Source organism: Chrysemys picta, chromosome 9 (assembly GCF_011386835.1).
Source record: "Chrysemys picta bellii isolate R12L10 chromosome 9, ASM1138683v2, whole genome shotgun sequence".
NCBI lineage: Eukaryota > Metazoa > Chordata > Testudines > Emydidae > Chrysemys > Chrysemys picta.
Window position 1 is genome coordinate 15,314,238 of NC_088799.1, and position 12,510 is coordinate 15,326,747.

General features: G+C 38.0%; 1 protein-coding gene across 4 annotated transcripts in view; it reads right to left on the reverse strand.

Annotated features, from left to right (window-relative positions):
• FNDC3B (fibronectin type III domain containing 3B) overlaps positions 1–12,510 on the reverse strand; it is a 369,204-nt gene that overhangs the window by 338,652 nt on the left and 18,042 nt on the right. The window lies entirely within an intron of this gene.

Consider the following 12,510-nt stretch of genomic DNA (forward strand, 5'->3'; position numbering starts at 1 on the left):
CCCGCCCCCCCGGAGCACTGCTTTACTGCGTTGTATCCAAACTCGTATTATATCGGGTCGCGGTATATCGGGGTAGAGGTGCATCTGATAGTCTATTTCTGGCAACTGCAGTCTCACTTCAAGAATCATTCTCCTGAGAATTTAAGTGTCCATTATTCCCAGTCTTATAGGGCTGTGTCCTTTCAATGCTTCTATCATGTTACTTGGTTTTGGAAAACTGATTCTAGTTTATCCTCTTTACTTTACTTCTGCCAACACTAGAACAACAAGAAAATGATTGACTTGGGAGTTAAACATTATGGGCCGGATAAGTCAGTCTCCCAGATTCACTTTGCCCTGATTATGTAGAGCAAAGTGAACTCACAGCAGAGAGAATTACTCCTTAAAGAATTCTCATAGGGGGAAATCACTGCCTGCATAAAGTTATCACCCAACACACACTGCCATTTCCTACACCACCTTTGTCCTCCACCTCCTGCACCAGAACTCCTCTGTCTGGCATGGGGGAGGCAGCAGAGTGTACTGGGGGCAGAGAAGCAGCTCAAGCTCAAGTGGAGAATCAAGCTCTTTGTATCATTTTAAAGCAGCACACTTCTTTAAAAGAATTAAGTAGTGGGTATTTTCTTTTATTGTACAATAGAAAATAAAAAGGGACAATTCTCTAAAACACAAGTAAACCTCTGCTACTTTTATTGGTGAGTTCACAAATTTTTATGTCTCCTAAATAAAGATAAATGTAAAGAAAGGTTGCAACGTTTGGAAAGAGTTCTGAAATGTCTGTATCCCTCACAATTATATAAGCAATGCAGTTTTCTGTATGGGAAATCCAAGTGAGAGATGGAGTCAATATAAATTTCAGGCTTCTGAGAGACAGTATCCTTATAAGTCAGATGCAGGAGAGTTGAAGCAAGGAACTCCTGAATTTGAATCCGAGCTCTGCCAATGAGTTGCTTTGGACAGGGTCACTTAAGCCAAAATATTTAAAATTTTAGTACTTAACTTTAGGCACCAAACTCCATATTCAGGTGCCTAAATAGGCCCAATTTTCAGACGTTCTGGACATCTGCAAGTGCACAGTCTTATAGAATCTGCAATTGTACAGCACCTCAGAAAAATCAGGCCACTCATTCAGGCACTAAAGTGTGGAATTGGGTGCCTAAAGTTTGAAAATGTTGGTCTAAGCTTCTCCATATCTTGGGTTGCACCATCTGTAAATAATTAAACCATGTCTGCCTACCCACACCCTCACAGAGATGTGAGTTAATATTGGTACAGTACATTAAAAAGTTATAAAGTAAAGCACTAAGTAACAGCTATATTTAATCATAGAATCATAGAATATCAGGGTTGGAAGGGACCTCAGGAGAACATCTAGTCCAACCCCCTGCTCAAAGCAGGATCAATCCCCAGACAGATTTTTACCCCAGTTCCCTAAATGGCCCCCTCAAGGATTGAACTCACAACCCTGGGTTTAGCAGGCCAATGCTCAAACCACTGAGCTATCCCTCCAGAAGACTCCATTTTTAAAATAAGTGATGTGATCTGCCCGATTCTTGCAGCAAAGTTTGACTATCCCAATGAGTCCCAGTCCAGCATACAGTAAGATTCCAAAGATTATCTAACCAAACATTTTTTCTCACACATCTCTCAACTTGTAAGAAGTCTCTGTGTGAAAAATGAGTTGACAGTTATTAATCAGGATTTTTGAGAATACAGACCTATTATAGAAAGTTAAATAGGTTTTTTAAAAGATTATAGGACTAAGAAATGTTCTTTCTTCATTCAAAAAGATTCCCAATCTAACAACAAGAGGACCATGAAAATACTTGGATAGTTTTTGGAAACATCTTGAACAGCTAGATTACTCCAGATCCACTGTGATATTTGATTTTTTTTTAAATGAATATTTATAAACCTGTCTGGGTAAGGCAGTTGATTATCAAAATCCCAAATCCATGTTCTCTGTCATCACTTATTAATTACAATTTTTCAAGACATGTGACTACTGTTTTATTGAAACAGCTAAGTGATCTTGTTTTACAAACAAAACTACTCAAAATCTTCCATTAATGAACAACAATATTACCTACCAGTCTTGCTACACCAGTTTGAAAAAGAAAATAGTCTAAAACACTAACGGGGTAGGATGTTCTACTAATTTTCTAACTAAAAAAGCATGAGAAGTTTTCTATTTTTGATAGAATATGGGAACTAACATAGCTGGACATAATAGATTGTTAGTAAATCATCCATTTTACCCATGTTAGATATTTCTAGAACACCTATCATGGATATCTAAGCATCACACTAAGAATCTAATGAACATATAAAGCTAATCTAAAATGAATGTCACCAGTTTGGTCACCTTCTATGTCATTGCAACCATTTAAAATGTAACAATTCTAAGGACAGATCCTCAGCTGGAGTAAATTGGTGTAGCTCAACTGAAATCAATGGAGCTATGCCAGTTTGCACCAGCCAAGATACTGGCCCTATGTCCCTAATTAAAACAGGTGTTATGTGTGCCATTGTAGAAGAAAAAAAATAGAGAAATGTGAGATTAAACTAGAAAAAAGAGAAAGGAGGTTAAAAACCAACAGAGCATTTAGGAATATGGAAATATGAAGTCCTTTCAGACACCATGCTAACTTTAATTATATGTACTGCACTTAGGTATCACCATGCCTTTGATTTCCCTTTACAAGAATTCTAGCAAAACAGGTTATTGTGGAGTGGAAATTTCAACATGCAAAAATTCAGATACTAAATGCCTCCTTTGTGTCCCAGGAAATAGCAGTACTATCTTCTGTATGGGTAATAAAGTTGCAAAGTTTGTGAGTGTTGTCCAAATAAGTCTTTCCTTAACAAACCAACCTGATCATGTAGAACAATGTTTTCTATTGTGGGTCCAAGACACTGAGCCTCTGTGTCAACAAGGACAATTCCCACTGAATTCAATGGGATAGGTGCCCACTTCCACCAGGGCTGAACTAGGTCCTAGTTGTCAGAATTTTTGCATAGATATTAAACTTATGGTTAGATGAGTAGTATTGGAAACAAATTTGGGCACTAACAGAGATTTATTTTGTTGTTGTTGTAAGTAAAAATAATTAGTGAGTTAGACAGAAAGAATTGTAGGTTAGAATTCAGAACAGTTGATATGTAAAACCCCATCAGAGTGTTTTTCCCAGATACAAAATATATTGATTGCTTTGTGGTAATTGAAATGGAAAGGTCTACAGATGGACTGGAGTACCCAAAGTTCAACTCTGAATTTTGAATTCCCCCCAAAGTTTGGAGGTGTTAAGATCCCAGGATTTTGTTCACGCCTACCTTTAGAAGAGACCTAATAGATTACAGTTCACACTGCCGCAAGGCAGGGTATAGAGGACACATAAGAACATAAGAACGGCCGTACTGGGTCAGAACCAAAGGTCCATCTAGCCTAGTATCCTGTCTAGCGACAGTGACCAATGCCAGGTGCCCCAAAGGGAGTGAACCTAACAGATAATGATCAAGTGATCTCTCTCCTGCCATCCATCTCCACCCTCTGACAAACAGACTCTAGGGACACCATTCCTTATCCATCCTGGCTAATAGCCATTAATGGATTTAACCACCAAGAATTTATCCAGTTCTCTCTTAATCTCTGTTATAGTCCTACCCTTCACAACCTCCTCAGGTAAGAGTTCCACAAGTTGACTGTGCGCTGCGTAAAGAAGAACTTCCTTTTATTTGTTTTAAACCTGCTTCCTATTAATTTCATTTGGTGACCCCTAGTTCTTGTATATGTATCTGGGAAGTAACTACAAGTACTTCAATAAATTCAGCCAAAATCAACAGAGTTAAGCCCATTAACACAATGCACACAATATAGTAGATATTGACTACATATGTAGGAACACACAACAGTACATACCAACCCAAAAAGCATAAGTTCTAGGCAGGCTTTGCCAAATGCCGAGAAGCAGAGCAACACATTTCTTTTTGTATGGGTTCTAATATTTGTGACTTTTCTTTTCCCAGCAAAAAGATCTAAGCTTCTAGTAGTTTTCAAAGTTTTAACATCCCTTCCAGAAATTGGTAAGTATATAAACACAGATGTCTGTCTTTGATAATTTGTTCATAATTTTGCTTTGTTTTTACACTATAATTGCTGTATGTGCTTCAAAAAGTACTACACTCCCTTTCATGAAGATCCCAGTCATAAAAATCCCAGTGTAGCCATCTCATTTGTTTCAACAATATACCCTACAATAGTTCATGCAAAGGATTTTAATGTGACTTCTAGTAGATTAGAGCTGAGCTGTATTCCATCTGAACTTCTGTTTATCTTTCTGGTACTACAGTAATTACCTTTGACAAACAGCAGACACATATTAATTAACAAAAAAGACAAGGCTTTATCTATTAAATTCATTCTTCACATTTATCTGAAGTTCAGCTTCTGTTTAAAGAGTGATTAAATGCCAAATTCTAGCAGTGAATGATCAGCAAAGATCCATAGGCCACAAGAAAACCAGAATGTAGCTTTAAAGCCATATCCACATACTGGGGTGGGGGAGGGCAGTGGGGGGGGGGGGGGAAGAGTACACCAGCAGCCTCAACTCTTTCCTGTGCCCCAACTTCTGCTACCCCCCAACCACGTTATCTCTGGAACATACCGTGCAAAGGATATTTAAATACTGCAGACTACCAGACATGTGAAGTTCTGCCCTTGAAATGGAACTATATGAAGGGAAGGTACAAACCCCTACATGAAGGAAGACAACATTGGAGATCATTATTATTTGTACACATAAATGCCCCAATCAAAACTAGTCCCCCATGCACTTGGCACTGTACAAACACAGAAAAAGGCATGGCCCTAGCCTCAAATTGCTCAGAGAGGAAGGATGGCCTCGGTATTCTCTCTGTGGGAGGAGATTCAAGAGATCACTTCAAACATAAAAGATACAAGAGCCCGGGGGCAATTCCAAGGAAAGAGGAAGTAGAGACCTAAGAAAGCAGGTGATTATAAAGAAACACCATAGGGAGAACATCAAAAATTCTGAATATATATCCAAACTTCCCTCAGACAACCACAAAGTTTTCTGAGGTCCACCCATCTCTAACCACCCAAGGAAAGTTACTACTTCTCTACACAGCAGCACAATTAGCCAGGGTGGACAACTTCCTGGGAAAAACTAGCCTAGGACAGCGTTCTGGTAAATAACAGTTTAAACCTGGTTTAAATCAGAAAACTGGGAAAAATTATTGCATCAGTGTCCAGCAAGTTAAGCGACCATAGAATTAATCTTTTCAAACTTTGGATACATCCATTCAAAACTAAGAAATAGGCTTGGTCTTTCCTCTACATCAGTGGGTTTCAACCTGTGGCCTGCAGACTACACCCAAGATTTCCAAAGCAGTCCACCCCTCCACTTGAAATGTGTTAGGAGTCCACAAGTGGAAAAAAAATATTGAAAACCACTACACTACATCCAAGTTGGTCTTCTGCTACAGAATGTTGCACAGCCAGATGGACCTGGACTGGTTATCTGCAACTCTGCATGCTTCTGATTGCTTAATGCTTCAAGCCTGCAAATCTGCATTACTGTCATTCTCACATAATCAAATGTTTTCGACTTTTGTGTATATAATATTGAAAAACTGAAATGCGAGTCATGATATGAACCAACATGTATACATACAGTATTATAGTTACATATATGAGTATTACTGCCACCACAATTTTACTTATTTGTACAAGTGCAAATTAATCTACAGATCTACTGCTTTATGTAACCACAATTTGAATATGTAACTAAAGCTAAGTGTAATGTGGTGTGCATTAACAAAACAGTTTTTAAAACAGAAAATGCCTTAAACCGAGACTAACTAGTTTTTCCCTGGGTGGTAAAAACCATGATTTTACCTGGTAAAAACCACCTCTGGTAAATACCATGCCAGCCCTGCATTTAGTAGCCCTTGCCGGAAAGGCAGGGAAGATTGATTAGATGAAGTATTTGTTAACGATGTTTCAGGTCCTATAACATTTTTGTGTTTACTGGGGGGAGGGTTAGAGAGGGAGGTCCGGCACAGAGAGCATTCACTGACATTCCTTAGCATTTGCATTGCTCTTCCTAAGTGCTGGTTGCACTACAAATGTCTAAGATAGATAGCTCATTCAGTGCCAAATTCTCCAACTTCCACGATTATATCTCCAAAAATATTCCTCTCTCGTGCTGGAAAAGTATATCAGTGACTGCTTCTGCTTTGGAATCAGGAAGTTGTTTTGTTTCCAAAGACAAGTAGATGTGACAGGGTCATTATTTAGCATTCAATGATTTGAAAGAAAAAAAAAGGAACAGACTCTGAGACTCTTTGTATTTAAAAGGAGGGGACCAGTCAAAAACTACAGCTGACTCCGCTTAGTTTAACATAAAATAACGGCATCAATTGTATAAGATGCATGTCTGCAAGACCTTAGTTGTTGCTATCCATTTGGTTTTTTAAAACAATCATATGACTGTGGCCACTAAAGCCAGAGTCATTGGCCAAGCTTTGCATGCATAGCAGCTATGAGGGTTTTTTTCCCTCAGCTACCTTAAAGAAATTCATTGATTTACTTCACAAGAAAAATCGGACTCAAAGAATTCTAACATGGCTTTAAAATCATATGAACACACAAAGAAAAACAATTTTGGACATTTAAAGGGATATTGTTCATATCCTGCAATTTTTGCATGCACAAAATTCTTATCAACTAGGAGTTTTACTTTCAGACATTCGGTCAAAATAGCCCCACACATTCAGTCACGTCAGCCAATGAGACTCTTGAATTATGCCCATAACTATCAAAAGAGTTACTATAGGAAAAGTAATTTCAGCCTAATTTACCTACCTTGGGTCTGATCTGGTACAGCAATTCCTGTTATCTATTTCAGTTAGAACAAATAAAACTCACTGTTTAAAATATTAAAAGTGAGAGGAAAAACTACTAGGACTATTCACTGTCGACAGGAAAAAATATTACAAAAAATATTGTTCCAACCTCTGTATTACTCATTACATCTGTGTTAGAATTATTGGTATCATTATCAGATGAGATACCAACCTGACAAGAAAAAAACAGAAATTATGTTACTTAAAAAACACCATAAAAACAGTAAGTTAATTTGGCCTGAGCTTCAGAAAACCAGTTCACCTGAAATCAAGTTCCACCAATTTTATGCATTTCTAATGATGGTACCAAAATGCCAGTGCAGTTGACAGAACATGAAAACTCCAGTTTGCTCTCATCTCTAACAGATTTTCCATAATAAAAAGTTTCTCATTCAGAAAAAAAGGGAGATCAGTGGTAATCTGTCAAGTGACACTCTCGGTGAAATAAGCGCATTCAGTTGCCTCCAGACCCAGATATTAGTCTGGGGTTGTGCATCAAAGAATTAGCATTTATTAGGATTAAACATAGTTTTTCTTACCATTTATAAACTTAATCATCACACTGGGTCACCGTGATTTGCTTTTTGTCTTTCATAACATTTCCTATACACAAACTGTAATTCTTTATCGCAGGAAAGTGGAATAATTACATCCTTTTATGCCTTATTAACATTTTGGCACGATCTTCAGTTAGTAGACATTTTCAGAGGTGTAGTCAAAGAACATTTATAGATCCCTGAGGGTGGTGCCTTGTCATTTTCATTTTGGAGAGGAGAAAAAAAAAATGAGAGAGATTTATCACACACACTCCCCAAATTAAAATTACAGCACGGCTTTAACTAGGACACCAAGCCTGAAACACCCCCACCCCCAAGCATCAAACTGTAGAGAAGTTCAGATTCTAATTCCAATATTGTAATTCTAAACTTTCCCGCAATACTAAACTGAATAATACCACTCCACAGCCTTAGGGAAGTTTAGATTTGAATTAAGATATGATTTAAATCTTACAGTTTCAGTCTCTAATTAAAAATATTTATTACCATAATTAAAAAATATTTTACTCCACTTTTGCAAACAAAATAGGCAGTCTGACCTGGACTGGGAGTTTTATTCACTGTTCTGCCACAGACTTTGGACAAGTCATTTCACTTCTCTGTGCTTCAGTTTCCCTAACAGTATAATGCAGATAATATTTACTCCTTTGTAAAGTTCTTTGAGAGCTGCTGATGAGGTGCTATATAACAGCCAAGTATTATCACTATTAAAATTTGGCTAATGAATAGGTAATGGGATAAACAGCCTACCCAAGACAGTAGGAGTGACTAAAGGTGTTATTCCATGATGCATGCGTTGTGGCCTGTGTGATATCAGTTTCAAGTCTGCAGACTGCGAGATCTCCAGACTTTCTTAAATGTTTAGAAAATGCCTCGCAAATCTTGGATGCTACTGCAAATAGGTCAGTCCAGCTCCTCAGGGATCTGTGTCCACATTAAAAAAAAAATTCTATCGACACTCTGGACGCAAATTAGCACCCTTGTTAAGGGAGAGTGACCACAATGCAAAATACCATGACTTGCCCCATGCCAATGCTTCCCAGCAAATGCTGTTTACGCTTTAATTGCAATAAATTACTGCAGCCTCAATATGATACTAGGGTTCCAGACAGCAAACAAAAAGAGGTTTGTTGGCACAAAAAAAGATGCATATGAAACCACCAATGGTTTGCAAGTCCAAGTCAAACTCAAGCCAAGGTTAATTCTGCGCTAAATGTTCATACAACTCTAAAAGGGGAGCATCTGGTCATTCTATAAGCCTGGAGTACTTGCAAGCTAATTCTCACTTTGTTTGCAAGGAATCTTAGCCAGAGTTCTAACAGTGATCCCACAGGTTCTGTTTCAGCAACACTGTACTTCTTCATGCTCTTCAATTAAGTAAACACTAATAATGACAAGAGTCCAAACTCAAACAAGGAAAGATGGCTGTTTTGTAAATGGCTAAGTGGTACAGAGGCAGACACAATTATTTCTGTTAAGTGGCTCATACCCAGACTCTGTAACCATCTGGAAGTTTGCTTGGCTTTTGTTTATATCTCTAGCACTGATGGATGAACACAAGCTCCCAATTTATATTAATACAAAGACACAATTAAAACAATTGCTGTCTTCACCTGAACAAGAGCTCTGTGTAAGCACAAAAGTTTGTCTCTCTCCCCAATAGAAGCTGGTCCAATAAAAGGTATTACCTCGCGCACCTTGTCTCTCTAATGTCCTGGGATCGACATGGCTGCAACAACACTGCATAATCCATGTTGTCTCATTTAAAGTGAAACCTGGCTTCATCTGCACTGATTTATTTTCCTGTTCCTTTCAGACAAAACAGATTTGCCAACAAGATCCTGTGTTCCCATGTTGTAAGAGAATAAATCAGATGAAAAAGTGCATGACTATTTAATCCATATTCTTCTGCCCAAGAAACATTAACCACTCACTGTCACAAGCATTTCTGCAGAGAAAGAGAACCCTGCGAGTCAATATCAAACAAAGCAAGTTCAGCTTGATTCGCAAGCGATTAGTTAGATAATACTTCTACTGCTTACTTGTACGTGCTGATTTTCCAATTCAAAGTATTGGGGCTAGCATAAACAGTGATTCACTATTATGCATTCCAACTCTAAAGTTGTAAAGACCCAATTTTATTTTTTTCAATCAACATCTTTCCTATTTTGGAGGTGCACATGTGAGTCTGCATCCACAACGAACTCTTAACTAGTGTAAAATGTATTTCACATCAATCATACCCCTTCCAATTTTTTTGAATATATCATTTTGAATATATCATTTCCCCGCAAATCCCTTCACTTCTTCAGCAAGATGAAATTAGATGTTTTGATTATCATAAATATTCTTTGAGCGCAAAAAATTGGCCTGGTTACCTTTTCTTTAACTAAAATGGAAATATGTTGATTGGCTTCATGTAAACAGAGTATACAGTGTAATCTGATTTACATCCGAAGTTCACATATTTAATGGGAGCGAATAGGCAATGTACTCATTGTTAATGACTTTGGATCCAGTCCTCTAGTCTTTACTCAGGCCTGTCATGCACTGCCTTCAAAACTGCAGGATCATATTTATGGAGAAAATATTCACTGTTCTACTGTTCAAGCTCTTTGAAAATAATCTAAGGCCTGGTCTACACTTAACATTTAGTTTGACATAACTAAAGCACTCAGGAGTGTGAAAAATCTACACCCTCTGAGTACAGTATTGTAGCTATATTGACCTAACCACAAGTGTAAGTGTAGACTTAGCTAGGTGGACAGAAGAATGTTTCCACTGACCTATCATTGCTTTGGGAGGAGTTGTACGCTCTATCTACACTATGTGTTATGCCAGCATAGCTTCAGTACTGTAGCAACGCCACAATAATCCCATATACACCACTACCTCAATATAACGCTGTCCTCGGGAGCCAAAAAAATCTTACTGCGTTATAGGTGAAACCACATTATAGCGAACTTGCTTTGATCCGCCGGAGTGCGCAGCCCCGCCCCCCCGGAGCACTGCTTTACCGCGTTACGTCAGAATTCGTGTTATATCGGGGTAGAGGTGTACTCTACTATCTAAGGACACATTTTCACTAGCAACATTAAAGCGCTGCCACGGCAGCACTTTAATGTGGCTTGCGTAGTCGAGTAGCTCTCCCAGCGCTATAAAAAAAACCACCTGTGTGGCTCCCAGCGCTGGTGCACTGTCTACACTGGCACTTTGCAGCGTTGAAACTTGCAGCACTCAGGGGTGTGTTTTTTCACACCCCTAAGCAAGAAAGTTGCAGCGCTGTAAAGTGCTAATAGTAGACAAGCCCCAAGTATATGAGTCTTTGGCATTAGGCAAAAAGCTGAAGGCCTTTTCTAACATGCCTGTAAACCTAGATGTTACTATTTATCAGTTGATATGCAGAAAACCAAAAAATATTAATTGTATAATCCTCTTTACCACATTTTGAGTAAGTTCCAAATAAAAATAGATTAGTTTATTAAACTACCATTTGTACTAAACAACAGCAACAACAACAAAAAAGAAATCAAATGTTCTTCAGATAGGGTTAATATATTTTTGGATCATTAAACAGCAATGGAAATGCACAATTCTTAAAGATGACTAATTAATATAAAGCAAATTTTACATGCCCAGAAGGCAGCCATTCTAATTGCATGGTTCCCTTTTTCATGATTTATTGCTGACAGTTCTGCAACTTCTCTATGACATATACACGCACTATAGCGATGTTAGCATTTTCACATGACACGGTTCTTCTGCACTTGACTAATTCTGCACAAAGCAACAGTAGGATGGCTTAGCTCAGCACAAAAGAAAGAGAATCAAAGGTCATATTTGTTATCCTAACTACTGAGGGCCCAAGAAATATTTTCAAAGATACTGAACTCTGTTGATGTATCCAGCTCTAAGGGAAAAGCTGGCTTGTCCAGTAGGAAGAATGCTAGAAGGAGGACGAAACAGAGCTATAACAGCTGACCAGACCTCACTGGAGTCATTTTATACCATCAGGCATCCTAGCTTCCCTCTGTGCACACACCAGGTATAACATTCTGCAGGTGTGCAAGGACCTGAAGAAGGGGAAATAAATCTCATTAATCTCCCTTTCTCTTTGATGGTCATCGTACACCTAAATCTCTTAGTCAGCTTTGAAAAATCTCAACCTTCAATATTTAGTAATGCTCCAGCAACACCCAATCATGGCTAGAACAGACTATAGCAACCATATTAGAATGTTCACCTATTATGGTTACAAGTAGCTCCTAAACTGAAAGATTAGAGAAAACAATATTTTTTTATTTCTCTCTTCTCCCCCTACCCTGGTTGCCTACTTTGTGCATGACATCACTTTTGAATAACGTCAGCTTCACTGTTTCCCCTTCACGCTCAAGTCAACCTGTTTTTTTTTTTTAAATAGGAAAATGAAAAAATCCTAATACAAAAATAGAATATATGTTCAGATTATCTTGGGCATGGTAGGTATAATAGAAAAGCAAATTCTGTTCTACTTAAAATTAAAGACTTAGGAACTGAAACTCAGTGATCTATACTTGTGTTTACATGTTCATAATCTAGAACAACTATACTAAACGGTACCAAATTTGAAAATAGATACAGTAGTCTGTCCTTTTAGTTTCTTTAGAGAAGAAGCATGTGATCCATCACTTTAATATATCCAATCTACTGCGAGGTCAATGCTGCATCCCATCTGCAGTAAGGCGTTGATTTTACTGTATGAGATGTGGCAGCAGACCTGGGGGACTGCATTTCTATTTAATATATTTTAAATGGTCAATTAAATTATCAGTTGGTTTTGATTTGTCCAGGGAATGGACTGCTAAAGAAGTTGATACAAGCTTTAGGGTCTGAAGAATCATACAGAAGATATTAATTAAATGTTCACTAAATTGTTTGTGTCTGTCAACCAGCGCAATCTACACAAACCAAGGGCACATGAAGATCCTGTCTGTGTGTTCATATTAACACCATGTGTAACCATGGGTACAGAAGTGTAAATGAAATA